The sequence below is a fragment of the Heterodontus francisci genome, chromosome 2 (assembly GCF_036365525.1).
Source record: "Heterodontus francisci isolate sHetFra1 chromosome 2, sHetFra1.hap1, whole genome shotgun sequence".
Taxonomy (NCBI): Eukaryota; Metazoa; Chordata; class Chondrichthyes; order Heterodontiformes; family Heterodontidae; genus Heterodontus; species Heterodontus francisci.
This window is the reverse complement of record NC_090372.1, coordinates 138,646,618-138,668,957: the sequence shown is the minus strand read 5'-3', so window position 1 is coordinate 138,668,957 and position 22,340 is coordinate 138,646,618. Positions and strand designations below refer to the sequence as shown.

Below are 22,340 nucleotides of genomic sequence, written 5' to 3'. Positions count from 1 at the left end.
GTGGAAGATTGGTAATCTTTCTCTGATCTCTTGTGTCTTGACTTGGACGGCCTTCGTTGAGGTTTGTGGTATTTGGTGCTTTTTGAATTGCCGTTTCGCCATCTGATTTGTCCAACTGTATGACTGAGTTCATTTCTGTAAAGGAATAAGATTCCTTCTCTTTCCCTGTATTGTACCACCTTGAGTTCGTAATATACAAGATCGCTGTTGATTCTCCCCTTTCTGGAGAATTACTCCTCTGTTTTGGTCTCGTACCCATACCTTTTGCCCTACTGACAACATTGGTAGGTTTCTGGTGCTGTACCTCTTGTTATAATTATGACTTTGTTTCTTTCGATATGACTGTTCTTTGTCTTGTACTCTCTGATAATCCTTGCTTTGTAACCTGGAAGTGATTTCTTGGGTAGAATTGGAAGTTGTGTTCGAAGTTTTCTTCCCATTAAGAGGTTGGATGGTGCTGATCTGCATAATAATAGAGTAGTTCTGTAGGTCAGAAATGCTAACTGGAAATCTTGATTTTTCTTCAACATGGTGTTAATGATTCTGACTGCTCGCTCCGCTTCTCAATTGGATTGTGGATACTTAGGAGAACTTGTTAGATGAACAAATCCACATTTTTCTGAAACGTGCGTGCAGTAACTGTTTGCAAATTGTGGTCCATTATCGGATACTATCTGATCAGGTATACCATGTGTTGCGAAAACGTCTTGTAAAATTTTGATGACTGCTTCAGTCATTGTTGTATACATCCGTTTAACCTCGATCCATCTTGAGAAGTAATTGACTATAATTAGAATCTCCCATTAAAGAAGAATCGATCCATCGCCAACCGTTCACATGGTCCAGTTAGGAATTGGGTCGAAATCAGAGGTTCTCTCTGATCCTGTCTGTGAACTGCACATATGTCACAATTTGAAATCAATTCTTCAATATCCTTAGAGTCTAGGCCACCACACGGATGCTCCACATTTCATTATGTCCATGTGACCCTATGGATTTTCTCCAAGATCTCTACTCTGAGTGACTCTGGAATCACCAATCTCTTGTCATATACCAATAAATCATACACGATAGTAAAATGTCTTCTGTGTTCAAAGAAGATTTTCATTCACTTATCCTTGGGGCTCTGTTGTGGCCAACCTTGCTTGCAATTTTGACAGACATAGATGCATTCTTCATCTTTCCTCAGCACCTGACAAATTTGTTGGTGTCTGTTTGAACTTGCCAGCCATTGTGATGCAGTGACCTGCAAATATGACTCAATTTTGTTAAAAAGTTAACATCCTGTTGAGTAGGATGGTCGACAGTCACTCGAGACAATGCATCTGCTGTCATTTGTTGCTTACCCTGTATGTATACTGTTTCGTAGGTGAACCTCATGAGCCTCAACCTGAATCTCTGGATCCACAGTGTCATCCTAGTGAGTTTCTTTTCATCGTGTAAAGAAATTAGGGGTTTGTGGTTTGTCTCAATGATGACCTTTTAAGCCAATAATGTAGTTTGAAAATTTCTCAAGTCCAAGTGACTGTGAGAGTTTCCTTCTCGATCATGGTGTATCCCATCTCTGTCAGATAGTGCTCATAATGTGTAATAAACACGTTTTTGACTTCCATCAGCCTATTCTTGGAATAGGACTGCCCCTATCCCTGTGGATGAGGTGTCAGCAGCAATTGTAGTTGGAAGTTAGGTTTATAATGGGCTAAAACATCTGGTGAAATCAGCATCTCCTTGATCCGTTGTGCATCTCAGCACCATGCCTGAGCTTTCCTCAGCAATTGTCACAAAGATTTGGTAATGTGGGCTAAATTAAGTAAGAATTTTGCCAACCAATTGACCATGCCAAGGAACCATTGAAGATCATGATTCAAAGTAGCAAGTGAAAATTCACTAATTGCTCTCCTCTTTTGCAGGTCTGCCATTATGCAGCTACTGCTGACAATGCGTCCCAAAATACGAATGGACATTTTTGAAAAGTCGCACCTCTCATTGAATGCTACTCCTTCATCCTGCAGATGATTCAAAACTGCTCTAACCCTTCAGTTATGTTCTTCTATAGACTCCCCATAAATTCGGATGTTGTCCATATGGCAGATTATGCCTTGAAGGCCCTGTAGAATATTTGACGTAATTCTCTGGAATATTTCTGGTGCTGATGTGATAGCAAATGGAAAACAGTTAAGACAACATCTTCCAAAGGGAGTCTATATTATACTATATACTATATTTGGTCTTCAGTCTCCCTAGACCTGTGAATAATTTTGGGAATTCCTCTTGAAAGTGACTCTTGGATTCTCGTCGTTTAACTTCTTCTTTCTCAAAGTTGGCGGTCCATACAAGCTCTTCTACTTAAGAGTGAGAACTCCTGATTTCTTAAGACATCCAGTGTTTCTAATATATGTTTCCCCTTGTACTGAAGTGTTGCCTATAACTTCCCCTTTACTTCAAGTTCAACCCTTCCTGGGCCATGTAACCCAGTTTCCGTTGGTTCTGAAAAGCCACAACTTTTTGTCTAAGACCGTTACATTTGCTCCACCGTCTGGTTTGAAATTATTGATATGTTCTTTGACGTATGTCTGCAGACCAAAATGCCTGAATTGTTCATTGATCTCGCCAAGAAAATGTTTTAATTGCTCTGCTCCAGGAGGTTGTTTAACTTCCTTAACCTCTCTATTTTTAATGATTTTCCTTTAGAGCTTGAGGTAGTCAAGATTTTATTTTGGCACATCCTTCTTAAATGCCCTATTTTTCTGCAATAAAAGCAATCTGCTCTATCAGCAGGACTTGTTTGTGTCTATGGGTACTTTTGGTGCCACAGGGTTTAATGGTGTCTTTCGCTTTCCTCTCCTGGTGCCTCTTTTTCAGCCCTCCGGTGAAGGAACTGAACAGCTGCAGGTGGTTTCCTGAACCAAGGTTTTTCTCGCAAGATTGGTCTGTTCTTCTTGTCCTCCACTTGCCTCACTAGCTGAACAGCTTTCTCCAGGGTGAGGTGGTCTTTCGACTGTAAAAGATCTGATATGGATTCATCTGTAATGCCCACAACAATACGATCTCTTATCAATTCTTCTTTAAGGTCTCCATACTCGCATCTCTCTGCAAGCCTGTAAAGGTCATTGATAAAATTATTGACAATTTCACACGGTTTCTGGACCCTTTTGTTGAATTTTGCTCTTTCCAAAATCTTGCTCTGCAACTTGAAAAGCTTTTAAAACTTCATTGAATTTGGCAGATGTTCCATTAAGACCTTGTCTTGCAATTGTCTTGCTATAGAACCCGTTGAATGTAGCAGTGTATTCACTTGCTCTGCTTCAGATTGGCTGTCCAATTTAGAAGCGCTTCTGTATCTGAGGAACCTCTTTCTCCATAGTACCCAGTTTTGAATCTAATTGGGTCCTTCTTGACTTTTGAAACTCCAGCATTCCCAATTTTTGATCCATGTTTTATTTTATAGACTATTTTTGAGTGTTCCTCTTTAAGAAACACTTTTTCAGGCTAGCTTGATTTAATAGAATGTAGCAGGTGCTTTCGAGTGACCCTTGCTGTTTTAATAGGCGTTTTAGGGGTTTTCCCTTTGCTTGAGCACTTCACTTTGTTTATTCAGCTTTCCCAATGAAGTTAACAGAGCTGTTTGAGAGTTTCCTGCTGCTTTAATAGACTGTTCTAGAGTTTACCCCTTTCTTTGAGAACTGCAGGTTATTTATTTTTCTTCATGCTTGGCTGTGTTAATGGAGTCTCCCTGCTGTGTTCAGGGGCGTTTCCTGTGTTTCAGCAGTTTGTGCGCTTTTCAGGGGTTTCCTGCTCTTCGCCCGCGCGTTCAGCCTGAGTGAAGGATTAGGTTTTCCCTGTTTATTTTTCTCTGGGTTTAGGATGGTAGTTGCTTCAAACTTTTTCTTGGTGTAGAATCCTACTTCTGATCACCATATATGTTTGCTTCTGTATGCTGCCACTGTGAGTCCAGCCACAGAGGATCTTAAACTGTAGTATTCAAACATTAATCTTTATTTCATAACTATATACACTCCACACTAGCCGGTGTGACTCCTTCAAAAACTATGCTGTATCTGTTCTTGAGTCTCTCCCACATGGCCTCTTGCATCATGATGGGCTGTATTTGTTACACTCTCAAGATTAGCCTATCAGACCCTTGTACTACAAAAAGAACAATTAATACCTGGATAGTTTTCCAGGTAGGCAAAACTTTGGACCAATTCTAACAGTATTTAGATGCTGTTATGAGATTGTATGTTCCTTTGGAAGGATGAATTAGTTGGTCTGAATGGTTTCCCTGATTCATACTTTAGTTCTTGTCTTCCATCTCCTTTTAATTTTCATCCTTATTTAATTGGATTAAACTGGATTCTTCCAGTTCTGATGAAGGATTTGTACTCATATTTCCCTGTCCTTTTTAAAAAAAAAAGATGCTGGTAAACCTGCTTTGTTTTCAACCTTTCTCCTTTTATTCCAGTAATTCTAGTGCTTGTATATACTTCAAAAATACAGTGACCAAAATGGTGCACTATGCTTGTGATCTCTCTCATAGTTTATAGAATAGCCCCTATCACTTCCTTATACCTCTGCCCTGAATCTGTTTATATGTCTTGATATTTAATTTGTCCTCCTCATTGTTGCTGTTGCATGTAACCATTCTTTCAACATTTCATCAATGAATAAATCCAAATCTCTTTCCTATTGTACTTTGTGCAATAAGGGTTTAAACAATCATGTTAGCTATTTTTAAGCATTGTATGCTCTGCATTTCTTGCTGTTGCATGTCAGCTAACCTCCCCAGTTGCCGAGTGCCTGTAAATATTTTCATATTTTTCTGCACAGCAGTGCGATCTGCTTACTTAAGTTATTTCAATTGATGTCTTGTGAACATGAGTCCTTGCCTTGAGCCCCAAAGGCAACTGATCATAACTGCTCAGGCAGGATTATTGAGATTGATCTACTGGAGTCTTGCGATTATTGATTGATTTCATTTATGATATTCCTTTTTTGACAATAACTCGGTTAACTTTCACTTCGATGAAAATCTCCTGTGAGGAAGGCTTGGCATAACTGGACGTACTTGAGATGTGGAAAAGCCTGTTTCCTGGAGTTGAACCAATGAGATTTGCAGTAATAAAGACAGAAGATGCTGGAAATATGCAGCAGATCAGGTAACATCTGTGGAGAGAGAAACAGAGTTAATGTTTCAGGTGGATGATCTTTCATCAGTTGTGATGAATGGTAATTGACCTGAAACATTAACACTGTTTCTCTCTCCACAGACTCTGCCCAATCTGAGTATTTCCAGCATCTTCTGTCTTTATTTCAGATTTCCAGCATCTGCAGTATTTTGCTTTTGTAAGAGATTTGCAGTGTAAGAAATGCATTTTGGGAGAAGTTTAAGCTCCACTAAAATTCAATTGTATAAATATTACCTGACATTTTAATTAACATTTTGCAATTAAAATGCCTGTTTCCTTGGACATGTTTGACTGTACAAATGTTACACGATGAGAATGAAAAGTTGTTTTACAGGTTACAGACTATGCAATTGCCAGGTGGATTGTGGATCTTCATGCGAGAAGTGAAGAATTTCTTCGAGTCTATTCTCCAGAGGACATTAGCCGATATTTGCTGTTTGCTCAGCAGTTTCAACCAAAGGTATTTTTCGCACTGAGAAATCTAGCCTTTTAAAAGTTTTAACCTTAATATGGAAATTATACAATATTTTTAGTTTCACATTACAAAGATTTGTATTGGTCTTGATTTTGAACAGATTTTCTACCTCCATCTGGGAAATGAGCTGCAATTGGTTCAGTTTCAAACTAAGGGAGTTCTGTGCATCAACCAGTCTGCATATGGCTGCAGCATGGGTAACTCTGATAAAAATGCCCACATTCCCGTGCACTACCATTCAGATTAGAATTTGAGCCCCAATTTGCCTGTTTCAGCAGGCAGTAAAGATCCTATGAAACTATTCAAAGAAGAATGGAGGATTTTTCTGGTACCCTGGCCAATAGTTTGCTCTCAACCAATGCCGCCAAAAGCAGATTTCTTGACCTTTCTTTTTATTTTATTTTATTTAGAGATACAACACTGAAACAGGCCCTTCAGCCCACCAAGTCTGTGCCGACCATTAACCACCCATTTATACTAATCCTACATTAATCCCATATTCCTACCACATCCTCACCTGTCCCTATATTCCCCTACCACCTACCTATACTAGGGGCAATTTATAATGGCCAATTTACCTATCAACCTGCAAGTCTTTTGGCTGTGGGAGGAAACTGGAGCACCCGGAGGAAACCCACGCAGACACAGGGAGAACTTGCAAACTCCACACAGGCAGTACCCAGAATTGAACCTGGGTTGCTGGAGCTGTGAGGCTGCGGTGCTAACCACTGCGCCACCCACATTGATCTATTAAAGATCTTTCTGTGCTCAAAGTGGCAGCCGCATTCATCCATATAATAGCAACTATACAACTTGCTTAATGTGAAGTAGTTTGGGATGATTCTGATACATAATGTGGTGCTTTTATAACTACAAACTTGTTCTTTCAGCAAATTCCTCATCACAGTTCATAGAGAGCTCATAAAAGGTTTTGTCAATTAATGCTGTGGTGCAAATATTACTCTTTCTATTGTTCCCATTACACAGATATCCGCATCATAAAGCTTGGAATAACATTCACTCCCTTTACCACTGACGCATAGTGGCAGCAGTGTGTACCATCTACAAGATGCACTGCAGCAACTCACCAAGGCTCCTTTGACAGCGCGTTCCAAAGCAGTGATCTCTATCACCTAGAAGAGCAAGGGCAGCAGATGCATAGGTTCCCTCAAGTTCCCCTCAAAGCCACACACTATCTTGACTTGGAACTATATCGCAGTTCCTTCACTGTCACTGGCTCAAACTCCTGGAAATCCCTTCCAAACAGCACTGTGGGTGTACCTACACCGCAAGGACTGCAGCAATTCAAGAAGGCACCTCACCACCAACTTCTCGAGGGAAATTAGGAATGGGCAATAGCCAGCAATGCCCCCATCCCAGGAACGAATAATAAAAAAAAAATTAGCAGGACTGTAGATATTTCTGGGAGATTTTTTTTCTGTTGGGCATAACTGATTTTCAGAGTTCTGCAATTACTGCAGGTTTTCATTTCTTCTGCAGAAACAGTTTTTTTTCTCCAGGTCCCAAACTATGGGCCCAGATTTGAGGGGGCAGGACGTGAATACACTGGGTTTTAGTTGGTGCTCAGATTCTTGGGTAAGGAGGTGTGTTTAGGGCAATATCACTCTACACTCGATCATGGGCTGGTAACAAAGGCAAGGTATGACTGGTGAGAGTGAGCACTGGCCTGGAATCCACAACGTTTGCTGAAATTTTAACAGCCCCAGGGTGGTGGGAATGAAGGTGGGGGTGGGGGGAGAACCAAGAAAATAGCAGGTAGCTGCCTCTGGATGACTCCGCAATGCAGTCCTGCCTTGAGGCAGGTTTCCCAGCAGCGAGCAGCTGGGTCGGGGTGCGGATCGGCTGCCTGCTCTGGAGGTATTTCCCTCCAATCGGAGGGGCCCTCTGCCCTCCGCTGTTGAGCAGTTTAAATAATGGTTACCCCTCAGATGTCTCCTAGCTGCTTCAGCAGTGCCCACCTCTCCTAGTGGGGCTGCTGAGGCTTCAGAGCTGCCAGCATCATCAGTAGCCCACCCACCATCCTTAATTGGTCAGTGAGCTTGGAGGCAGCCAGTTAAGAGCCCGCCTCACCTAAAAATCCCACTGCCAGCAAGTACGTGCTCCGAACCCGCTTCTTGGCTTGACATCAGGCTCCTGAGGTCCATGGCAAAATTCAACCCATAGTTTCTGTGCCCATTGAAAGGAGACTGATCAACCTCCTAATCTTAAATAAATTTCAAAGCTCAGTTTGTGACTCTCCCTTCTCCCCCTCAAACCCAATATCAAAATCAATCATATTATCACCACTGTTTGCAAAATGTACCCTTACCATCAGAATGTTCACTACTTCTAGTTAATTACTCATCACTAAATCCAGTTTGACCTATTCTCTTGTCAGTTCTGAAATGTATTCATCTCGAAAATTACTTTGAATGAAAGTATAATTTAAAATATTCAAGTTAGTTATATAATTTTGAAAATTGCTCTTACTAGTCACAACAATTTTTCTTCTGGGCGAGCCTCTCGATATATTTAATCTATTTGAATAATCTTTTTTGAATAATATTTTGAATAATCCCCAACTCCAGTTTTCTTTGGAAGCAACATTTGGAAGGAGGGTTGAAGTGGCAGGTTATTATAATTTGATTTTCATTGTCGCACTCACTGCACAGCACGAGGTGTTTGAACGATTGCTAGCAGAATTTAAATATTTGAGTAAAATTAATCCATGGACAAGGATTTTTAAAATAAAAAATGCATAGTGAGGGTACAAACGTTGACCTTAAAAATAAGATTGTGCCTGAATTTCACATTATCCCAGTGCAATGCATACCGCATAAGAACAGTGACAGCAACACAGGAAATTAGTATGTCTGCCTACTTTGTTTACTACCAGCTAGCTCTGGATGTCGGTTACGGACCCAGAAGCAGCTCACCAAAGATCGGCTGGCTCACCCTGATAACCAGAGTCTGGGGAAGGGAGGCAAGTGGTGGCCAACAGTGGCTCATGAGTTTTAGTGGAGCCAGAAGGAGTGCTCCTGTATATAAAAGCAAAATACTGCGGATGCTGGAAATCTGAAATAAAAACAAGAAATGCTGGAACCACTCAGCAGGTCTGGCAGCATCTGTGGAAAGAGAAGCAGAGTTAACGTTTCGGGTCAGTGACCCTTCTTCGTGCTCCTGTATTGCTGGCAGAGAAATGCACAAATAAAAACTTGCTTTTCTGGAGGCAGTCTTCAATTCCTTTAATGATCGCCTGTTTGGCTGCCAGTCACCTGAGAGTACCTAGAGCAGCAAGAGTGCTTGCTGGCAAATTCTGAAAAGATATTAAACTGATATCAAACTTCTTATTTGCATATGCAAAGAGGATAAATCCTGTTTCAAGCACACCTATTTAGAAGCTATACCAACATGCTATGTGATGCATCTCTAACACAGCATATGCACATCACTCACCTTATTGGATGCTTCGGTGCCTGAAAGACGGGTGCGGCAACAACAGATTTTTAAGCAGTTTGTATTTTTCAGGGTGAGTGCAGCTGCAATAAGTTTGAAATGTGTTGCATTATCACTACTTCAATTTGTTCGAGAAAAAATGGTGCACAGATGATTCTTCAACCCCTTCCCATCCACACACGACTCTCAATTAGCATGACTTGTTTGAGAATTTTAAAACAAACCGTAGTATTGAAGATTTTCGAATACTGCCCAGATCTGTGGGTGAAAATGCCTTTGATGAAGGCATGAGAAGAATGATGGATAAACGAGTTGCTTTTAAATGTTTTCAGAAGGACTGGCTTTAATTAGTGTGCATGTTTTTTTTGGAGGGGTGGAGGGGAGAGCAAATTGATACAAAGCTAAATCAAATTTGTGTTTAGGAGAATTGTTGCCGATGCCGCGCATTTCGTCAGGGTGCTTGAATATATCTTGCACTTGGTACTGTCTACTCTTGATTTAGTCCATTTTTAAACATTAATACAGAACAGTGGGAATTTCATGCTAAAGTTAAGTTCAGATAATTTAAATTGTGATTTGAAGTAGACTATAGTGCGTTTCCTAAATTAATGTTTAATGATATCTGCTTTTATGTATATGCAAGTTACCTGACGAAGCAAGTGGGTAGCAGGATGATGAAACGCTTCTCTATTTGGCTTTACTTGCACTATGAATTGAAAGCAAAGTTTCTTAAACTAGACCCTTGGAATTGCTCCATGCTTTATTTATGATAGACACAAGTTTGTGTACTGAGTATTTCATTTTTTTATGCTGTTAATGAGCTCAAATGTTTTGAATGTGATGTTAGTAATTGTCATGGTTTGTTGCTGATGTACTGAAATATTTGAGTTTGATCATAGAGAAATTCTATATCCAGTGTATATTAGTTGTAAGGTAAGGAACAATTTGCAACAATCCAGTTATGATATTCAGAGGCTTGAGCAGTTCATGCCTAGCTGCATTCCCAGAGTTAATTCACGCTAAATTCAATGATTTTTACCTGTTGCGTATAATAAATATATGATGGTGAACATTTGTTTCATTTTCCTTATCATTGCAGGAGATTACATGGCTGGTGGCGGGTGGATAGGGAAGAAGTGTTTAGCTAAGGTGCTGTGACCATCATTGTATGGGAAAGGCTTGACGAACCATCAATTTTGTATCTTTGTAAATCTTGGTTGCTGGTTGGACATTGTAGGAAAAGCTGGAGGGACCTAGCTACTTGCATTTTTTAACAATCAGGTTAGAAGAAAACTTGCAACCTTGGCTGTGCTTCCCCTCAAACATGTCCACAACTAATTGTCAAAATCCAGTAAGCCAATGTTCCAATGTCTTTCTCTCTCTCTCTGTGCCCTTGATCTGCAGAGAGACAAGAGTCTCTGGGGAGCCAGAATTGAGTGTGTAAATGCTACTATTGTCCTGGCTATTTGAGCCATTAGATTCTAAAATAAATCTTTTCAATTTTTCTTTGAAATTACATATTCTAGCTGAATAATATGCCTTGGATGGTTTGCAATCTTTATATTTTTATTTTGTTTTCAGATATCAGGAGAAGCTGAAGAGTTCATCGTTCAGCAGTACAGACTCCTAAGACAGCGTGATGGTTGTGGAGTTGTCAAATCAGCCTGGCGCATTACTGTTCGTCAGCTGGAGAGCCTGATTAGATTATCTGAGGCCATGGCTCGTATACATTGCATGGATGAGGTGTAATATCTTTGAGTCATAGAGAGATACAGCACTGAAGCAGGCCCTTCGGCCCACCGAGTCTGTGCCGACCAACAGCCACCCATTTATACTAATCCTACATTAATCCCATATTCCCTACCACATCCCCATTATTCTCCTACCACCTACCTACACTAGGGGCAATCTACAACGGCCAATTTACTTATCAACCTGCAGGTCTTTGGCTGTGGGAGGAAACCGGAACACCCGGCAAAAACCCACACAGTCACAGGGAAAACTTGCAAACTCCACACAGGCAGTACCCAGAACCGAACCCAGGTCGCTGGAGCTGTGAGGCTGCGGTGCTAACCACTGTGCTGCCCCCTGGTGGCATTGTGAAGTGTATATTATACACCCAATAGTAAATAAGTGTGAACACCACTCGTAATTTACTTGGGAAGGGAGAAGAAAGCATAGGATAGCCAGATAGAAGAGTGGTACTTTATATCCAAAAGAGATGAGAAGTTAATGCAAAGCATCTTCCAAATCTGTTCAGCTTTTTTCTCCCTCCTTGATATTCTATTCATAATTTTTTTGGGAGGGTGGAGAAGCAACCAATATTTTATCAATACCGATATCAGAGGGGTTGTAATTCCTGGCTTCAACTGTATCTCTGGATGATACAGTAAAGTTTGGGAATATGTATTAATACATATTGGGCTGAGGTCAAGTTTGGGACCTCTTATGGTTTCCAACAGCCTAAAAAATAGACTGAAACACCTTGACACAAATACTTCTGTTAAATGATTTCATTTTTAAATATTCAGATAACAAATGCATTGAAGGTTCTATTCTTGTAAATCAGACACATTTTATTGATTGTAACATTGGGATGTATGTCAATTAATTGCTCTGACCTCTGTCTGGTTGCCCAACATGTCCTGCTGTGAAGTGAGGTCCCATTCAAGGACTATTAACATATAAAGTCGGTAAATATATGTTCCCTTTTTATTCAGTGGTTTAATAATGCGCTTCTATTTAAAGCCAGAGGGCTGAAATTTGCCAGAGCAGGCCTCTTATGGCATACCCAGTTAGACTTGGATTGCATCCTTCAGCTCAAACATGTTGCCCAGTAAGTTGCTGGAAGTGTGTGCTAATAACAAGGGCAATGGGGCATGTAGGACTTTGGTAAATTACATGACCAACAGTGTGTCTCCTAAATCAATGAGATTTAAGGATTGCAAAATCGAGGAAGAACTGAGGAGAGTGAATTAGTGTGGGCAAATTCAATGCCAATTTGGGTACAGAAGAGAAATTGAGAGGAAAGATAGATTATATTAAGAATGAGGGGAAAAAAAAGCAAAAGTAAAGTAAGATTTTAAAAAAATTACTGTTTTTAAATCTCCAACCTGAAGGAATGAGACATCAGACTTTCAATTGTTCGTTTTCTGTGCCAGAGAAGTTGATTGGCAGTCATTAACCATTATCATGTCATGAAAAGGGTATGTGCGTCATTATTTACTAGACTAACTTTCTGTAGTGAGTTTAATTGTCAATTAATGGGTAAATGCAAAAAATTCATGAAACTCACAGGGAGGTTAAGTGTGCCATGCTGTTTTTTGCAAAACTAATGGAGCAGCACAAAATGTCTAGCAACTGTGGCAATTTGGAATTCACTTGCCACAAGTTGCTGGCCAATTTGCATGTTAATGGTATGCATCATTTAACGCAGTGATTTTTGTTCAAATTCCTGCACATAATGTCTTAAGCTGCCTGGAGATGCATGGTTGATTTCGTTTCATAGTTTTTTGAAAATTCTTTGACACTATATGTAATCTGCGACTCACCCATTTTTAAATTGGCTGAGGCACACCATTCTTCAGTCCAGTCTTGCCAAAAGCTATAATGAGTGAAAATGAAGATGTATCTTTAAAACTGTAGAATGCTGTGCCGGTGCTCAGTCATGTACTGCAAATGTATTAATGATTTCTGTGCTATATACAGAATTCTTTTCTCTATTGTAAGCAGGAAACTTGCTTTAAACACCCCCGTAATACTTTTTCTCTGAATCCTTAGAGATTCCCTGTGGAAAGTATTTTTCTTCATGATGCTACACAAATTAACTTCTGCACCTTAACTAGGAATCTTTTGTAAATATTTATTTATTTAGAGATGCGGCACTGAAACAGGCCCTTCGGCCCACCGAGTCTGTGCCGACCAACAACCACCCATTTATACTAACCCTACAGTAATCCCATATTCCCTACCACCTACCTACACTAGGGGCAATTTACAATGGCCAATTTACCTATCACCTACAAGTCTTTGGTGGTGGGAGGAAACCGGAGCACCGGTGAAAACCCACATGGTCACAGGGAGAACTTGCAAACTCCGCACAGGCAGTACCCAGAATCGAACCCGGGTCCCTGGAGCTGTGAGGCTGCGGTGCTAACCACTGCGCAACTGTGCCGCAAAGCAAAGATTACTTCACTGACCCTCTAAGGCAAGTGTGCAAACATACTGGTTTAGAAATTAACAGCCAATGTTCCTGAAATTGTTAAATTAAAAACTTGGGGGTAAGGAAAAAAAAGGCAATTTGCTTAATGAAAATAGCCTTTAATCTGTTACCCTTTAAAACACATGGGTAAAGGTATAATCAGCTCAGCAGGTAGCATTTTTCTTTCAGTCAGAAAATTGGGTTCAAGTTCCACTCCAGGACAAGAAATTGGTATAGAATTGACACATAATCTTGGATGACATTTTGCCACATAAGGTAGTGCGGTATTGTCTTGGGTGCCATCATTTCAATATGATGTTAAAACAGAGGCTTTGTCGACATGCAACTTGGGATGGAAAATAATTGTTTTAATGAAGTCCATAGTCCAAGAAATACTTTTTTAAAAATGGGTCTAACATTTTATGAATTGATTCTTTTCCAGCAAAATAGGCCCTGAAAATCATTACTAGGGTGCTGCCTGGTATGAAATGCAAAGAAAGATTTGGAAAAAAAAAATGAGGATTTTTTCATTGGGGTGATTGATTACAGGTGACTAAAATAAAACTGCTTCCAGTGGTTTACAGGTGTAAAATAACTGGAATTAAATGTCAGATTAAATGCAAGAAATTTAGGACGGATTGTGGGGAGAACTGTTTCCATATTTACAAGGTTGAGGCTTGTGAAATGTATGACTGGAATTGATGCTGTAAGATGATTTAAAAATGCTGAAACAGATGTATTGTGTAAAAACCGTTGGTGTAACCATGTGTGCAACAAGCAGGAGGGGTGGTCTGTGGAGCATAGAGATTGGAGAAGGCATCGAACCAAAGAACATACGAGAGCCGCAGGTGCGGTAACAAGTTGAAACTTGCAACAAATTTTTTTTAAATTCGTTCATGGGATGTGGGTGTCACTGGATAAGCCAGCATTTAATGCCTGTCCCTAATTGCCCTTGAGAAGGTGGTGGTGAGATGCCTTCTTGAACTGCTGCAGTCCTTGGGCTGTCGGTATATCGACAGTGCTGTTAGGAAGAGAGTTCCAGGATTTGTCCCAGCGACAGTGAAGGAACAGTGATGTAGTTCCATGTCAGGTTGCTGTGCGGCTTGGAGGGGAACTTGCAGGTGGTGGTGTTCCCATGCATCTGCTGCCCTTGTCCTTCTAGGTGGTAGAATTCGCTGGTTTGGAAGGTGCTGTTGAAGGAGCCTTGGTGAGTTGCTGCAGTACATTTTGTAGATGGTACACACTGCGCCCACTGTGCGTTGGTGTTGGAAGGAGTGACTGGTGAATGGGGTGCCAATCAAGCTGCTTTGCCCTGGATGGTGTCGAGCTTCTTGAGTGTTGTTGGAGCTGCACCCATCCAGGCAAATGGAGAATATTCCATTACACAAATATAAAAGCAAAATACTGCAGATGCTGGAAATCTGAAATAAAAACAAGAAATGCTGGAAATACTCAGCAGGTCTGGCAGCATCTGTGGCGAGAGAAGCAGAGTTAACGTTTCAGGTCAGTGACCCTTCATTAGGGTTCTGATGAAGGGTCACTGACCTGAAACGTTAACTCTGCTTCTCTCTCCACAGATGCTGCCAGACCTGCTGGGTATTTTCAGCATTTCTTGTTTTTATATTCCATCACACTCCTGACTTGTGCCTTGCAGATGGTGGACAGGCTTTGGGGAATCAGGAGGTGAGTTACTTGACACAGAATTCCCAGCCTCTGACCTGCTCTTGCAGTCACAGCATTTATGCGGCTGGTCCAGTAACCCCCAGGATGTTAGTGAAACTTCGTTGATCTAATAAGTGTTGAGACAAAGGAAGGCGCAGTCAGTAGAGTCTGGTCTGCGATGGACAATCAGGTAAGCTGAAATTGGCTTTTGGCCCAATATGGTTGTAGACAGTGGACGTGCTGACATCACGGTTATTGGAATGCAGCCAAAAATTTAAAAGTCAGAATGGGAGCAGATCTGTACTGCAGTCTGGAAGGAGTGACCTGGTCAGTCATTGGACAACGTGCAAGGAAAAGTAGTCGTTGGCTCGACCACCTGTGACGAGCTGCAGCACGCAGGCATACTAAGTAATTATTGTTTTCTTTTGCTGGAGGGACAGATAAAGGATGGGATGGTGTCTAGTTCCCAAGTGGCAGCTTGGATGTTGCTATTAGAAGGAATGGGGTTGATGGTTAAGGCTCTGCCAGAACTCTGACTGGCAGCCAAATTACAACACAAAGGAGAACTGCGCACATGTACTGTAGAAGGACTATGGGAGACTGAAGGGGAATTTAAAGTGGGAATTCACCCAAAGGGACGGGATATACTTGTGGATGGTCTAGTTTTTTTGGAATAGGGAGAATGGAAAACCGACGGTAGGGTCTATGTTCCATAAAGGGAGGTCAAACTGCCCATTAAACTGCCCATTACATTCAGTGCACAGCAGGCAGAATTGGTGGCGTAACATATGTGATGACACACAGACAGGAATTCCCCAACCTGTACACCATCTGTTCAGATTCTGTTTATTTCTAACTCCTATATGGAATACTTAACGATGTGGGTTTATAGGGGTTCACATCAGCTGATGGGAAATCCCTAATTACTGCACCCATGTTGAAAGCCATAGCTCAAACTATTGGTGAGAGGTCCAGTGACTTTTACGTACACAAGGTCAAGGCCCATTCCAAAACTGAGCCCAGATGGGACGGAAACGGGAAGGCAGATGAGTTGGCAAGGCAAAGGGGGAGGGGAGGGGGGGTGGGGAAGGAAGGAACCCCTTGGGACCCCTTCCAATCAGGATTAATATTACCCATGGTCACAAAGGAACAGATGAGAGATATACCCCCCACCCCACATGATCTAAAGGAGGTCCAAAAGAAGGATGTGACACTATAAAAGCCATCCTGAAAGCTAAACAGGAAGTACCCCCAATCGAGGGTCCCTTTGGGTCGGTAGATGTGACCGTAAAGGAGGGAATGTTGTTCAAGGGGACAAGTGGGCAGTACCAGAAGGATATAGGGAAGAGGTCATCTAGTTGGCACATGGGGGCCCAGGGCAGGACGTCCTGGGACGGGCAATACCTGGGAGATGGTGCATCTGGAAATGTGGCCCCACATGATAAGGGATGTTAAGGACTACTGTAAAAATTGTCTTGTCTGTGCAACCAACAAACCTGACTCCAACTCCCCCCCCCCCCCCCCCCCCCATAAAAAGGAAAAAGCACCCATTGGTCACATAACAAGCCGAGGGGGCTGTGGCAGTGCATCCAGATAGATTTTATAGGACTTCCCCCCTGACCACCAAGGAAGGTCATAAGTACTGTCTGGTGTGAAGGATAATTTCACCAAGTAGGTTGAGGCATTCCTTTGTAGGTCAGGCACAGTGCTGTAGACAGCAAAGGGTCTGGTGAGGGAAGTATTCTGGTGGGGGCTTCCCAAGGTGGTAGAGTCAGACCAGGGTAGCCATTTCGCAGGTCATGTGACGCTGGCCACCCTAAAATTGCTAGGGATAGAAGGAAAGTGGCACATGGTGCACAGCCCCCAATCATTGGGGTTTGTGGAAAGAATGAACTGCAGCATTAAGATGGCCCTCCGAAAGGAAATGGGTGACGAGGCCAAAAAGTGGAGCGAGGTTCTGCCCTTGATACTAATGCACATCAGAAGTACTTAATTCAAAGGGACAGGCTCATGAGCTACTACAGGACAGCCAATGCGCACCGCTGAGCATCAGGAGGACGAGGTTACTAAGGACCGGTTTACAAAAGAGCTCTGTCGGCCATTGAAGGAGTGAAACATGCAGGCTGCCGCAAATATCAGTGGAAACCATCAAAGGAACCGACAGTACCTGGGTCGTCTTAAACCTCAGGAGTGGAACACAAGTGACATGGTGATGTTCAGAAACTATGCAAGGTGGGAATTTTTGAACTTTTGTATTAAGGGCCTTGTATCATAGCTGATAAAGCTAGTCAATGGTGTATGCAGTTCAGTTACCCAAGAGAGTGAAATGGTTTCTCATCAATCAGATGAAATTGGCAACACCGCAAGTAAAGGCCCATGACAGCGTGAGACCATTGAGTATGGTTGATTGGATGATGCCAATGATGGACTGAGGAAAACCCACAGCCTCCACAATAGTGGGGTGATGATGCTAATGCTATGGGTGAAGTTGGGTGACGTTGACATGCTAAATGCAAATCAGTAAACACCAGATCAATGGACCACCTCAAGCATATCAAGAATGATTATTAGGCAAAAGAACAGTTGCCATCATCCAGTATTTGAATACTCTGAACTGTATGTTTAACTAGTAACTGCCAATGGCCATGCTAGCTGAAAGAGCAATGTGTTTTTTCGCTTTTGTAATTTTGTGTCTTGCAGAAATATGTTGATGGATGTAGACAGTGGCAGTTATTCTCAGAGGAGCAGTGGATGGACATTAGACCACTTCAGTCTATGGTAATGATACCCCTTGGTGGATGGTCACTCTGATACGGGTGCTCCCTTGTCGCACGCGACAACCGAGAACCTGAGAACTTGAGAGTTGTGAGCCCTCAAGGAGGGGTAATCTGTTAAACCCCAGAACTACTGGAGGTCTGATTTCTTCTGGCTAAAGCTGGCTAAAGGATGGCCCGACTACCCATGGGGTAGAGAGAGACGAAAATGATTCCCCACTTGGAGCCCTTTGGAAAATGTGGGATCTTGAGTAAAGCAGGGGGAAGTATGTGCACCCGTGCCCAAGTGTCATGCTAGGCGCCCAACTGCCAAGAATGAGGCACATTAATCTTGTCATGAATATTGATTTTAAATTGAGCCTTTGCAGCGGCTGCCCCAAGCTTTAGTGCGTCCCTCAGCATGTAGTCCTGGACCTTGGAATGTGCCAGTCTGCAACACTCAGTCGTGGACAACTCTGCGCTGGAAGACCAGCAAGTTTCGGGCAGACCAAAGAGCGGCTTTCACCGAATTGATGGTCCTCCAGCAGCAGTTGACGTTTATCTCTGTGTGCGTACCTGGGAACAGCCCGTAGAGCACAGACTCCTGTGTTACAGAGCTGCTTGGGATGAACCTCGACTAAAACCACTGCATTTCTTTCCACACCTGTTTTGAAAAGACACATTCCAGAAGAGGGTGGGCAACTGTCTCATCCCCAGCACAGCAACCTTGAGGGCAGTGTGTGGAGGGGGGAGACTCTGGGCATTCAAGAAGGGTCTGACGAGGAGGGCCCTTCTCGCCACCAGCCAAGCTATGTCTTGCTGCTTCTTTGAAAGTTTTGGTGATGAGGCATTCTGCCAAATGACTTTGGCAGTCTGCTTGGGGAACCATCCGTCAGGATCCACCGTCTCCTTACCCCGTAGGGCCTTGAGGACATTACATGCAGACCACTGCCTGATGGATTGGTCGTCAAAGGTGTTTTCCCACAGACACTTTCCCACGGAGGATAGGTAGTACAGCACAGTCCAACTGGATGGAACGTTCCGCGGCAATGTGACCAGACTCATCCTTTGCAACATTGGGGACAGATAGAACCTCAGCACGTAGTGACATTTAGTGTTTGCATACCAGGGCTGTATACATAAGTTGATGCAGCCGCACACTAAGGTGGTCATCAGGACGAGGGCAACGTTGGGTACGTTTTTCCCGCCCTTACCCAGAGGTTCAAACATCGTGTCCCTCCGGACTTGGTCCATTTTGATAAAGTGGAAAATGGTTCGGGTGACTGCCATGGGGCAGGAGTGGGGTATGGGCCAGAACTGCGCCACGTATAGCAACAACATGAGCGCCTCTCACCTGATGACCAGGTTCTTCTCCACAATGGAGAAAGATTTCTGCTCCCACATGCTCGGTTTATGGTGTACCCTGGCTACTCGCTCCTTCCAGGTTTTGGCGCATGCCCTGGCCTTTCCGAACCATATCTGACCTGACTGTGAAGGGGAGAAAGGATCAGTCGGCCCAGTTACCAAAGAACATGACCTCGCTCTCTTGCCGTAGTTAACTTTGGCTCCCGAGGCCAGATCAAACTGTTTGCAGATGCTCATCAGTCTGTGAATGGACAGTGGATCTGAGCAGAAGACAGCAACATCACCCATGTACAGGGAGGCTTTAACCTGAGTGCCTCCACTGCCTGGCATTGTCACCCCTCTTATGCCCGCATCCTTCCTAATGGACTCAGCAGAAGGTTCGATACAGCAAACCAACAAGACTGGAGAGAGAGGACAGCCCTGTCTGACTCCAGATTGGATCAGGAAGCTTTCTGATTCCCACCCATTGATTGAGACTGCGCTACTGATGTTTGTGTAGAGCAGTTTGATCTAATTGCAGATTCCCTCCCTAAACCCCATTTTGGAGAGCACGTCCATCATGTAGGTGTGCGATATCCTGTTAAAAGCCTTCTCCTGGTCCAAGCTGATGAGGCAGGTGTCCACCACCCTGTGCCATACATAGGCGATAGTCTCACGCTACTAAGGGATATGATCAGATCTTCCTACCGGGTACAGTACAGGTCTGGTCAGGGTGAATCACCAACTCCAGAGCAGACTTGACCCAACTGGCGATGACTTTGGACAGAATCTTGTAGTCAGCATTAAGCAGTGAGATGGGCTGTCAATTTCTGATTAATAGGAGGTTAAAGGATATCCTCACTAGTGGAAATGCCAACCAAGACTCTCAATTGCAGGAGGACTAGATAATGACGGTCCACCTAAAGGATGTGGTCGGCGAATTGGAGGCACATGCAAGGGCTATAAACAAACTCGTATGAGAGGATAGAATTGCCTTGAACAAGGCAGTCAAATGTGATGTGTGTGTTATGAATGGCTCCTGGTTGGCAGAACAGGCTTGGGGGAATGAGACACATGCACAAAGGGGAAGTGCCCTCATGGATAACTAATGAGCAGATTGGAGCTCCATTTAAAGTGAAAACAACATTACTGTGTGCCAACTCAGGATTAGTGCAGGTGTATCCTGTACGAGTGGATTGTAATGGAACTGATCACAATATTATTGCAATGGTGTTGTACTTACCAGTGGTACTGTATGAGGCTTGGCCACTCCTGGTTTACAGGATATAAAATATAGGAGTCCAAGGAGACAATAGCCACATACAGTACCATGACATCCAGCCATATGTGATAAATATGGGGAGTACGTGATAGGAATGTGATTGCAAGGATGTAATACCTGGAAGAATAACAGGGTCCCTTTACCGACTGGAGGAACACTCCTAATCAATGTGTGGGTTCAGTAGCGCTGAGGTAAATTGTACTATGGAAGCCATCAACGCCAGCTTGAAGCCCACTCAGACTGCCTGTGTGGGAGAAAGGGAATACCGTGTCACCACAGGGAAGAATCCGATATCTATGGGAGAGATACTTGGTGTCCAATACCCAGTCAACCTTTTGTTTCACGCTGGAATTACCTGTAAGAATAGCTAACAGGGAGCTTGTAAACATTTACTACGACAGGACTAAAATTAAAGTCAAATGAGCTAAAGGGTCAACTGTGCATGTATGTGGAGAAGTTTGGGTATGACATCGCAACTTCCTGAGCAATTGACAGGGTTGCATAAATCTATTAAAGGATCGCAAAAGGTATATTACCAGTCACCACAGCTGAACAATCAGATGCTGGTGAAAATTAGAAATATCCCAGAACTCACTGGTGGGACATTGAAAGCAGTATTGAAATTCACCCTTGGATGAGGATAATATCTCATGTTGGTTGTGGTACAATTTGTGATTGTAATCTTTCTGATATTTGAATCATGCCGATGATATGGAAGATGAAATGGATGAGTAAGATGTTAAAGGAACAAGATGAAAACTTGTGACTGAGTGCCAAAATGTAACAAAGTGTAGTAACTTTTTTGGAAAATTATACACTTGTGTGGATGCTGTAAGATGATTTACAAATGCTGAAACCGATGTATTGTGTAAAAACCATTGGAGTAACTATGCGTGCAACAAGCAGGAGGGGTGGATTGTGAAACATCAAGATTGGAGAAGGCATCGAACCAAAGAAGATTCGAGAGCCACAGGTGAGGTAACAAGTTGAAACTTGCAACAAACTGATCTAATCGGCGTTGAGACAAAGGAAGGTGCAGTCAGTAGAATCTGGCCTGCAATGGACAATGAAATGACTGGCTTTCAATCAGATGAGCTGAAACTGGCTTTTGGCCGAATATGGTCGGAGACAGCGGACGTACTGACATCATGGTAATTGGAATACAGCCAAGAAGTTAAAAGTTGGAACAGGAGAAGATCTGTACTGCAGTCAGGAAGGAGTAACCTGGTCAGTGACTGGAAAACATGCAAGAATTGGTCAGATTGACCACTCAGGGCGAGCTTCAGCATGCATGGGCACTAAGCAACCGGTAATTATTGTCTTCTGTAACTTGAAATGAAGGCTTAGTAAAAGCATCACCACACCTAAGTGGAAATAATACTCTGGGCCTGTCATTCTAAGTGTAGGGATCCAACTCAAAGTAATTGTTCTACAGTGATTAAAGCAGAGACCATGATAGCTGGTAGGATGAAAATGAATAAAGGGATCTACCAACAGGGTAAACACATCAGCATACTGGCTGTGTGCAGGACAAACACTAACATGGAGTGATTGCACCAAATGGCCTGTTTCTGTGTTGTAATTTCCATGTTTCACATTTATTACTTGTCAGTTTGATTGTAGGTCATGCATTCAGACAAATCCTTTGTTATAATGTGGTTAGAAATGTTATGAATTCAATTGCATGTGAAATGCCGCAAGGGATATTTCAGCTCCTTCAAATAATTGCAATACAAGGAAAACTTGAATAATGTGCATTAAAGTTCAAATAATCTAGATGAAGGTGATGTGTTGAATAATATGCCTCTCCTACTTTTGAAAAATCACATTGGAATGTTAAACATTTTGCTGAGCTTGTTTAACTTAATATGCCATTCCATTTTGATTTTGTAACTTATAACATGATTTATATTTGTGGAAGTCCAACGAATACTAATCTGTTAATTACCCAGTAACAATTTAACAACATCATTGAAGTGAA

General features: G+C 42.5%; 1 pseudogene; it reads left to right on the top strand.

Annotated features, from left to right (window-relative positions):
• Nucleotides 1-22,340, top strand: part of LOC137379973 (maternal DNA replication licensing factor mcm6-like) — a 95,982-nt pseudogene that overhangs the window by 54,179 nt on the left and 19,463 nt on the right.